Source organism: Lemur catta, chromosome 20 (genome assembly GCF_020740605.2).
Source record: "Lemur catta isolate mLemCat1 chromosome 20, mLemCat1.pri, whole genome shotgun sequence".
NCBI classification, from domain to species: domain Eukaryota; kingdom Metazoa; phylum Chordata; class Mammalia; order Primates; family Lemuridae; genus Lemur; species Lemur catta.
Genome location: NC_059147.1, coordinates 2,595,663 through 2,605,662, shown reverse-complemented (window position 1 = coordinate 2,605,662; position 10,000 = coordinate 2,595,663). Strand labels below are relative to the sequence as shown.

The following is a 10,000-nucleotide window of genomic DNA, read 5'->3' as shown; positions in this document are numbered from 1 at the left end:
CACCCGGGCGGGGCACTGGCACCCAGTGACTCCGTTCTGAGTCTGTGCGCTCTGGGGTGCGGGTGCGGGTGCGGGGGTGGGGGGGAGCGGAAGGGGAAGACGGTGGCGGTGGGGGGGGGGAGTTCCATCTCGACAGGTGGCCTCCTACCGACTGACTCTATGGGACGGACCGTTCCCACTCGGGACCGTGTACCTTCTCGGCCTAGGCACATCCCGGCTCTTAAAGCCACTCTCGGGGACACTCTCCCACGTACACGTAGATGGCCTGCACGAGTGAGTGCTCTTCCTTTCTCGAAACATTGGAAATCTGTCCGCCATTTTACCTGACCTGACGGTGTGTGATAAAGGAGCATAGAACCCTCAGCCACCCTCCGCCTTCCCGCTGCCACGAGAGACGGTGCGGAGCGTGAGAGTCTATCCCCGGCTCTCCCTCGACTCTCCGTGTCCACCGGAACGTGGCCCGACTGCAGTGACACCAGCTATGTTAAGTCGGTCTCTGGGTAGGGAAAGAACGTCACCGGATAGGCCCCATCGATCGCTTATCTGTTCTGATAGTTTTGTGGCAGCCGTTTCTTGCCCCTTTCTTTTCTTTTTCTGTCTCTCGCCCTCGCCCCCGCCCCCGCCCCCACCCCCAAATTCTTTCTAAGAAGACATTTAGGATGTCAGATTCTGGCCACGTGCCCCCCTGGGCACAGGGGGCCAGCAGAGACAAAGGTCTTTGGTACCAAGTGTTCATTCCACAGTGACAGATATTGCCACGCTTGTACTGACCGGGCCTTGAGATCGTGAGTGGGTCAACTCTGAAACTCCCTGTACTCTACTTCTCTCTCGGGTAGGTCCCTGTCCCAACCCTCCGGCTTCTAGCACACACCCAGTGTCACTCTCTCCTCTCGGGATAAAGTTCCAAGTTCCAGATGATCCGATCCGCTCCAAGGAGGAAGGGGAGCTGGCCGGGCCGCCCACTGTGCGCCCCACCCCCACCCCTCCCCACCCCCGTCATAGGGTCCCTTCTTTTCAGGCTGACACTGGCACCGGTTGTCGGGTGTCACCTAGCGGCCACTTTGATCAGCCATCGGGATCGGGATCGGGGAAAGTCAGGTGACGTTGGGAGTTTAAGAGCTGACTCCCCGGGCGGGGGCGGGGGTGGGGGTGGGGTGGGGGTTTTGTGTGGTGTGTGTGTGTGTGTGTGTGTGTGTGTGTGTGTGTGTGTGTGTGTGTGTGGGTGGAGGGCGGGGCGTGGTTCGGATCAGCCGCGGGGAGTAGAGCACGGTCCGGTCCCACTCTCTTCTTCCTGGGCCCGCAGCTCTGGGCCCCGCCCGAGGCAGCCCTAGCCTCTGGCGGGTCTCCGCCCACCCGCCCTGTTGTCTGCGGGAGGCGCCCCTCCTCCCGCTCCCTCCCTCCTCCCGGGACCATAGGCCTCTGCCCGTAGTTCTTTTGTTGTTGTTGTTGTTGTTGTTGTTGTTGTTGTTTGCCCTTTTGTTTGTTTCCGTTTTATCTTGTTTTTTAGGCTTACTGAATATCATCTCGGATAAAAATTTAAAGCACAGAATGCCTCATATTATATAACAAGATGTAGCTTTTTATCCTACGCCGAGAGCGATGCATTTTTCTCTTCGGGTCCATTTTCCCGTCCTGGGAGAAATACGAAGTTGCTCGTGATACTTCCCCATCATCTTCCGGTTTCCCCGACTCAGAAACACTGTCAACACGACGTATTCGATGGTATATCTCTGCGTGTGCACGTGGGCGCCCTTACCTATTTCTTTTCGGCATCGGGCTCCTATCTTTTGGTACCTAGGGGGGAAAAAAGAAGAAACCAAAAAAGGACGGAAAGATGTTCTGTCCTTTTACCCTCTCCTCCCCCCCCCCCCCCCCCACCAACTTTTGGGAACTCGTCGTCTGGCCTACGTCCCCAAGGCAGGTTAAATCTTTTCTTAAAACTCCCAAGTGGTCCCCTGCCCCCCAGGTGGGCGGCCGGCAGAGTTCACAGAGTTCACAGGCTTTGTTTTTGGCAGAGCCTGGACGATTGAAATCATTAACCGCAATCGTTGCTAAAGCTGAGGACCACAGGCTCCCACCCACCCACCCCCCCGCGCGCCCTTTAAAAGCTCTCTATTTCTGCCTAGCCCTATGTTCGGGAAATCTGGGGGCTTGAGATGGGAAGGTCTACCTTATTTCCTCCTTTACCGGCAAAATAGACTCTCTCTTTCCTTCCTCGTCACACGGCTTGTCCTCCTTATTTGGCCTCGTGGGCAAGTGGCCCAGCTTTCGGTAACACCGAGACTTCTAAGCTGTCTTATCGGTCTTGTTTTGTTTTTACTTTCTTTCCTCTTTTCTTTTTTCTTTTTTTTCTTTTCCTTTTTTTTTTTTTTTTTTTTTGAGACAGGATTCCTTTCACTCTGTCCTCTCCCAGCCAGGCCGCCTTGGCCTGATTGTAAATCCAGGGCTCAAGTGATCCTCTCTGCCTCGGCCTTCTGAGTAGCTGGGACTCTAGGCAAATGCTGTGCTGCCACACCCGGCATAATTTTTCTTTTTTTATATTTTCTTGGTAGAGACGAGGTCTCATCGTGTTACCCAGGCTGGTCTCCGGCTGCTGGGCTCAAGTCATGCTCCCGTCTCTGCCTCCCAAGTTGCTGGGGTCACAGGCATGAGCCACCGTGGCCAGCCAGGTTATTGAAAGGCGATCACTTTGCTATCCTGATACGAAACCCCAAATGTGCGAGTGTGAGGCACCAGACGGAGGGGAGTCCCCGCACCACATTGTCACGGCCGTTGAGGGTGGCTCACGAAAAAGCTGGGATGGGGGTACACGGTAGTGATCAAGGGGATACATTCTAGTGGGATAGCAGAAATATAGAATGTCCTGAAAAACACCAAGTGTCAGAATGCCACAGCAGTCAACGGCTCACAAACTTCCGTTCCCTTGTGTCATGGTAGGCGGCTTACTTTTCTCCTACTCCCTCGGTATGAGTAAAGCCTGACATGGAAAATGTCTACGTCTCATCCAAATCCGTCAAGACGATGGAAGGGGGAACTGGGAGAGGAACAAAGAGAAAACAAGGAAGAAGCAAAACAAGGGAGAAGGGGGACGAGGAGGAGCAGGAGGAAACTGCCTCCCCTGCCCCCGTGCTACCCAACGATACGTGAAGAATGGCCTCTTCCCTCCTCTCCCACCCTGTAACTATGCCTGGAGGTGTACCCTACGGCTACGGTCCTAAAAGAATGTACGACTACTTATAATAGTGGAAGAAACGCGGTCTGATAGGTTTTTGTGCAGTGGGACACCTACCCGGCCAGGGCACTCGCGGTGAATGGAGCTCGCAGGGCGGGCGGGAGGTCGCTCTGGGTGAGTCTGTGAGTTAGCGGTGAGTGGTGAGTGAATGTGAAGGCCTAGGACGTTACCGTAGCTTTTTATAAACCCCGGACGCTTAGGCCACACACGACATTTACCTTCAGAAATTTCTTTCTTCAGTCATACATTAACCTTAGCTTACTGTAAGTGTTTTCACTTCATAAACTTTCCCACGTTGTTTTTTTTTTTTTTTTCCTTTTCCTTTTCCTTTTCTTTCCTTTCCTTTTTTTTTTTTTTTTTTTTCTTTTTTAACCTTTTGGACTCTTTTGTAACACCACGACTTAAAACACAAACACATTGCACTGTCGTACACAGATGTCTTCTTTCTTTCTTTCTTTTTTTTTTTTTTTGAGACAGAGTCTCACTTTATTGCCCGGGCTAGAGTGAGTGCCGTGGCGTCAGCCTAGCTAGCTCACAGCAACCTCACACTCCTGGGCTTAAGCGATCCTACTGCCTCAGCCTCCCGAGTAGCTGGGACTACAGACATGCGCCACCATGCCCGGCTAATTTTTATGTATATATATTTTCAGTTGGCCAGATAATTTCTTTCTATTTTTAGTAGAGACGGGGTCTCGCTCTTGCTCAGGCTGGTCTCGAACTCCTGAGCTCAAACGATCCGCCCGCCTCGGCCTCCCAGAGTGCTAGGATGACAGGCGTGAGCCACCGCGCCCGGCCTGGATGTCTTCTTTCTTTGTGTCCTTATTTATTCTGTAAGGTTTTTCCTACTTTTAAAGCTTTCATCGTTCTATGCACTTTTCAAAACAAACAAACAAACAAACAAACAAACAAACAAACAAATAAATAAATAAATAAATAAATAAATAAATAAAAACTAAAACGGAGGCGGGGGAGGAGGGAGAGGGAGGGAGAGAAATAACACACACATGGATACGTTTCCCAACTCAACCGAGGAAGGGGGCCGAGTCAAGGTTCTCAGGGAGCCACCGGTGACGAAATGGTCAGGCTCAGAATCAGCACGGCAGAGTGGCTGCAGACCCAGGGGGCCTGGACCGGCTACCTGGATGACACTCCGTTTCCGGTAACTCGGGGAGTCATAGATCCCCTTGTGCCTCAGCCTCTTCATCTGCAAATGGGGAAATAATGGTGCCTACCCCACAGGGATATGGTGCAGAGTGAAAAAGCGAATGCAGGCAAAGCACACAGAAGCTCGCGTGGCAAGCGGTAAGCCTGTCATCGTGGTCACAGTCGTTGTTATAGGATCATCTTCCTACGTCCTTGTCTTTTAAAGATTAGTAGAACCTCCCAGAAGATGAGAATAGGCTCCTCCTGAGCAAGTCTCGGCTGTAAAGCCACAGGCATGTTGAGCATGAGGCACAGAAGGCAGAATAAAAACCTGATCCCGGAACATTATGTTCCTGCAGGACATGAAATCATCGAAGGTATGGGAAATCCTACCTTACATCGGTTTTACTGGAACACCTAGGATGGCGGACGCACACGGATGCCCGCGCACGCGCACCCCAAACCTTTTGAGCCTCACAAAACAGTGTAACCCGGGAACACACTATGATGCTCATTAGCGATATATTTGGGCCCCGGTTACTCGTCACTCTGAGCCTGCCTCCTCCTTATCTGTCCAAGGAGAACACTGTTTGTCACAATTATCCTCACCCTACCTAACGCTTCTGGTAAAATTTAAGTGAGAGAACACCCGCTGGACAGAAAAATCTATGTTATCTCCCAATTTTTCTTCCTCCTGATTTCTATCTGAATCTGTGAGCTCGCTTTGGTTCACTTCGGTTTTTCAAGAGGCTCCGGTTACCTTCTCTCCCACCTATATCGGATTGGGTCTGATGGAAGAAAGAAGGAAAAAAAAAAAAAAAAAAAAAAAAAAACATAGTAAAGAAAGCAGAGCAACGTTTGTTTCTGAAGCAACCGATCAAACATTGCTGATGAGCCGGTATTTTCTATTTCAGTAAACCAAGGAGGCCTATTGTCATGAGGCTGTGAGGGGCCCGGGTAAGTTTGGATGATTATCCCTAAAGGAGACAAAGCAGACAGACTAGGGCACGTGTGATTTTAGCAAAGAGAATAAACGGTGACCTCTTTGCCGAGTTGGGCCTTAGCAGACCAAAGGGAAATAAAGGTGTAATAGGACGCTCAATTTTTACTCTGGACACAGATGTCGGGCCCTGAACTGAGAACACTGGGTTTTTTTTACCCTCCTTGATATTCACATAGGCTTAGAGGATGCCGGGGGTGGGGTGGGGGGTGGGGGGGAAGAATACCGAGCCTGTAAGTTATCCCTAAAACTCGGATTTTATGTTCCCTTGCCTTTTCATAACTGAGCGACACACAACATTAAAGAATGGACACAGGCCGGGCGCGTTGCCTCAGGCAGGCCTGTAAACCTAGCACTCTGGGAGGCCGAGGTGGGAGGATCGCTCAAGGTCAGGAGTTCGAGACCAGCCCGAGCAAGAGTGAGACACCCCCCCCCCCCCCATCTCTACTAAAAATATAGGAGGAAATTAGTCAGACAACTAAAAATAGATAGGAAAAAATAGCCGGGCATGGTGGCGCATGCCTGTAGTCCCAGCTCCTCGGGAGGCTGAGGCAGGAGGATCGACTGAGCCCAGGAGTCTGAGGTTGCTGTGAGGTAGGCTGACACCACGGCACTCACTGTAGCCCGGGCAACAGAGTGAGACTCTGTCTCGGGGGAAAAAAAAAAAAAAAAAAAAAAAAAAAGAATGGACACAGACTTCCACAGGTTTGTATGTGGCCCCTTTTACTTATTAACGCTACAGGACCTTAATTATTTGTGCTCTGAATCTGATATTCAAATTATCCTTGTGGCCAACCCGTTTGCACAGTAGATGATAGGGAAAGAGATAAGAGTTCACCGCCTGAATAGATGACAAGCAATGGGGAGTACTGGTGAAATTACAAGTGGCCTACGTGTACCCACTGAAAATCCCAATTAGCCCCTACCATGAGTTCAAAGAAGAGATCTAAATTTCTGACCCCGTGACCCTAAAAGATATTTCCTCCCAGGGTGTCACAGAGAAAAATAAAACTCCATCCTAGCACTTTGGGAAGCCTAGGCGAAAGGCTCGCTTGAGGCCAGGAGTCTGAAGTTGCAGTGAGCAACGATGATGCTACTGCACTTTAGTGTGGGAAACAGAGTGAGAGCCTGTCAAAAGAAAAAAAGAAAAAAAAGAAGGAAAAATTGCCGTGAGAGCCCTGGTTATGATACGGCAATAAGCGCTAGCTCTTGGAAGGTGTAAAACAGATTCACGGTGGCTTACGCCAATTTGGGATGTACGAAGACAAGCTTGAGCACCACCGCCAACCAAAATTACCAATGAATACCTGGCTAGCGATCGGGATCAGACATACTATAAAAGAAAAAGCTCCCACGGCTAAAATAATGTGAACACGATGGACTCGTCGATGGAAAAGAACCCCGAATCACTGCACTGCAAAATAATTTAGAGAGTTTTATTCCGAGCCCAACGTCCGTGATCGTGGCCCAGAGAGCTACACCCAAGAAGCCTCGAGCGAGCGGACCCGTGGCGGCGGGGCGGGTTACGGTTTGGCTTCCTACATTTTAGGGAGACAGGAATTACATGTAAAAATCACAAATCGATACACGGAAGGGGTACATCGGTCTGGCCTCCAAAGGCAGGACATCTGGCAGTTGGGGAGGGGGGGGGCGCGGTGTTTACGGGTTTGCAGCTGGGTTTAAAGATTCTTTGATTTGCAATCGATGACATAAATGAACCTCTGCCTAAAGGCTTTGCATCACGTTTTCAGTTAAGACAAGGATGTCTGCTACTCACAGACAAGCCACTGGGACAGTTTACCCCAAACTCAAGTGCTCTGTAGTTCAGTAAACGGTTGGCCTGCTAGATATGCATGCGTTAAGCTTGGTCTTGCCCGGCCTTAGGCCCGTCGGGCATTCAGTATCTCATTGTGACAAAAACTGACTCCATCAGGGAGGGGTGTCTGACCTCCCCTGTCCTTGAGGGCAGCAGCTCAGGTTTAAAGGTTTTTCTAGGGTTCCCTGGGCCAACCACGGGACGGGTCTGACGCAGGCGGTGGCGGGCGGAGGGCGGCTTAAGATTTTATTTTAGTTCATACACTCCAGAAATGGTGTTTCCCTGGGAAAGATACACGAGTTCACGAACAGCTTTCCTTCGGTTGGTCCGGCCCCTCCCTGAGGTCGTCTCCCTGCCCCCACTCCTCCCCTCCCCTGGGGCCGGAGCCCGGGCGGAAAGGCCCAAGAGGAGAGGCGCGTGGGGGAGGTGCCGCTCCCAGAACGAGACTCGTCTCGGCCCCACGTCACCCAGCCACCGCGACCGCTTCGCCCGAGGAGGTGCCCAGCCAGTCGTGCTTCTGCCCCCTCGAGATTGCCTGCGGCCTGGGGGCGGGGAACGAGCTCCCGGCCCAAGAGGAAACCCCCTAGCCCGGCCGGCCGCACAGGTGGCCGTGCCCCCGGCGGGGCCCTTCCGCCGTTTGCCACGCCCCCGCCCCCGCCCCCGCCCCCGCCCCCGCCCCCGCCCCCGCCCCGACTCAACGCGCTGACTGCGCGTGCGCGTGCGCGTGCGCGTTCGCACGTAGCCGCCTCGGACTTCTCGCGGGCGGAACCGCTTTCAGCCGCGACCCCGCCCCGCGAGCTGCCGCTTCCCGGCCTGCCTCGGGGCCGCGGCCCGGCGCACGGGGGAGGGGAGGGAGCGTAGGTCGGTCACTTGGGGGCGGGGTGGGCGCTAAAGAAATCAGTCCCCCTCCGTCTCCTGCGTCAGCCAAAGCCCCGAACCCTTGGAGAACTGCCACCGCCACTACCGTGGGGGGCTGGGTCCTCACTTTGTGTCCTCCTTGTGGCCCAGTCCGAGGGGGCTGGGCTGCCAAGCAGATCCTCTTGGGAAGGAGGCAGGAAGGGCCCAGGTCTGGACCGGGGTGGACTGGACCCCTCCACCCTGGGGTGTGGACTGGCTACCGAAAAGCTCAGCCGCTTGTCCACGAGGCCGAATAACGAGGACAAGCGGTATGAGGAGTAAGGAAAGAGAGAGTCTACTTTGCTGGCAGAGGAGGAAATAAATAGGGTAGAGCTTCTCAGTCTCAAACCCCCAAATTTCCTGAACATAGGCCTAGGCAGAAATACAGAGGTTTTAAAGGAGGGAGGGTTGGTTCTCAGCTTCAGGCAATTACTGCAGTTAACCGTTCTAATCGTCCCGTGGCCCCCCCCCCCCCGTCTCTGCTGAGAAGAAAGCCTGTGGACTCCGTGGGCCGCCCACCCTGGGGGGCCACCTGGAGTTATAACCAAAGAGTTAACGTGCCTCAGGGATGCAGGCCAGGCTGTAAGTTCCCAAAAGCCTGGGGGAAGTTTTAAAAAGACGGAAAAGCTTTCTGCCCTCTTCCCCGCCCCGCCCCCCCCCCCCACAAGGCCATTTTCTGTGGTGCAGACTCGGCACCCTCCCTCCCTCCCTCCCTCCCGTGCAGGCCTGTTTATCCTCAATCATCTGCGAGTTTCACGAGGAGGAGGAGGAGGAGGAGGAGGAGGAGCAGCTCTCTCGCTCTCCCCACCCTCTTTCTTCCCTTAGGAAATCCTCAGCCCTGTTCCACACACTCAAGGTGGTGGGCCTGCTCCGGCCCCCTCCCCCCCACCCGCCGACGGAGTAGGTGTACAGACAGGAGCACACTTCACGGGGATGAAGGGTTGCGGTGGCCAAATGGGAGATGCGAGGCGGGGGGGGGGGGGGGGGGAGTGGCTGGCCTTTGGCAAAGAGTGACTCGGAGTAGCCATCCAGGCTTGTCTGAAAAGTGGGACTGCGAGCCTGAGCGCGCCGACGAAGTCGATGGACACGGTCACTGCTGTGAGATGTCTCTTTTACCACGATGTAACACCAAAGCAAAGCCCTGTCCCGCTGGGTCGGAGAAGGCCTTGTGGGCAATTTAGAAAAGCCATGGCGTGGCCGTTCGGAATACTTCCTGCCTCTCCGGGAATCAAAAATTAGAAAGGACCGTGGGTTCTGTATCAACGTACCAAAGGCAGGGAGAATTTTAGCCTTTTAAAGCCTGCCCCGGCCCTATCTCAGCAGGGCAGTGGCACCCCAAGTTCCGTGACATTTCTGCACTCGGCGGCGTCTGACTTCTTCAGCCATCTGATGGGATGCCCCTGCCAGGTGGCCACTCACTCGCCCCTTCAGTTCAACCCTTGTACCAGGAAGTTTTGCCTTCTTCCTAACCACTGTGGGGGGACTGGGGGGTGACGTGTGTGTGTGTGTGGAGGGGGGGGAAACGGGGCAGACCCACAGGTGCAGCTTCTTGGTCATAATGGGCCCACGGCAGCGTGGGATTCCCCCCGGAAGGGAGGCAGGGTGGCACTACAGCACCGAAACCTGACGCGGGTGGCCACGCGGATGGGGGGGCGCCCGTTAGACGGGTGGCCGAGGCCAGGATGGCTCGGCCTCAGATGCAGCCACCGAGAGCCACCTGGGTCCCGGAGGGTCAGCCCGAGAAGCCCCGCAGCAAGAGGTCCCTCCGGCAGAGCAGACACTGAGTCTGTAAGTCAAGACAGCTGGGAGGCCTGGGAGTCAGAGGCCCTGGATCTCAGGTCCCGGGGTGGGGGCGGGGAGCAGTGCCGGGAGAGAGAGCCCGGGCTCCAGAGGCCGTGATGGGGCCCGGTGG

General features: G+C 54.2%; 2 long non-coding RNA genes across 9 annotated transcripts in view; both read left to right on the top strand.

Moving 5' to 3' along the window:
* The window catches only part of LOC123625118, a 4,035-nt gene extending 2,891 nt beyond the window's left edge, over nt 1-1,144 (top strand). For 4 of the 8 annotated variants that reach the window (XR_006730375.1, XR_006730378.1, XR_006730377.1 and 1 more), the window contains 3 exons: nt 1-56; nt 207-500; nt 744-940. The exon at nt 1-56 is cut by the window's left edge. This is a non-coding gene — a long non-coding RNA (uncharacterized LOC123625118). Of the gene's footprint in view, nt 57-206; nt 501-743; nt 941-1,018 lie in introns of those variants that run through there. The other 4 variants (XR_006730371.1, XR_006730373.1, XR_006730374.1 and 1 more) reach the window with 4 other exon arrangements.
* Nucleotides 1,145-2,627: 1,483 nt separating this feature from the next.
* LOC123625128 lies at nt 2,628-2,992 on the top strand. Its single transcript, XR_006730404.1, has 2 exons — nt 2,628-2,669; nt 2,938-2,992. It is a non-coding gene; the product is annotated as an uncharacterized LOC123625128 (long non-coding RNA).
* Nucleotides 2,993-10,000: the final 7,008 nt, after the last annotated feature.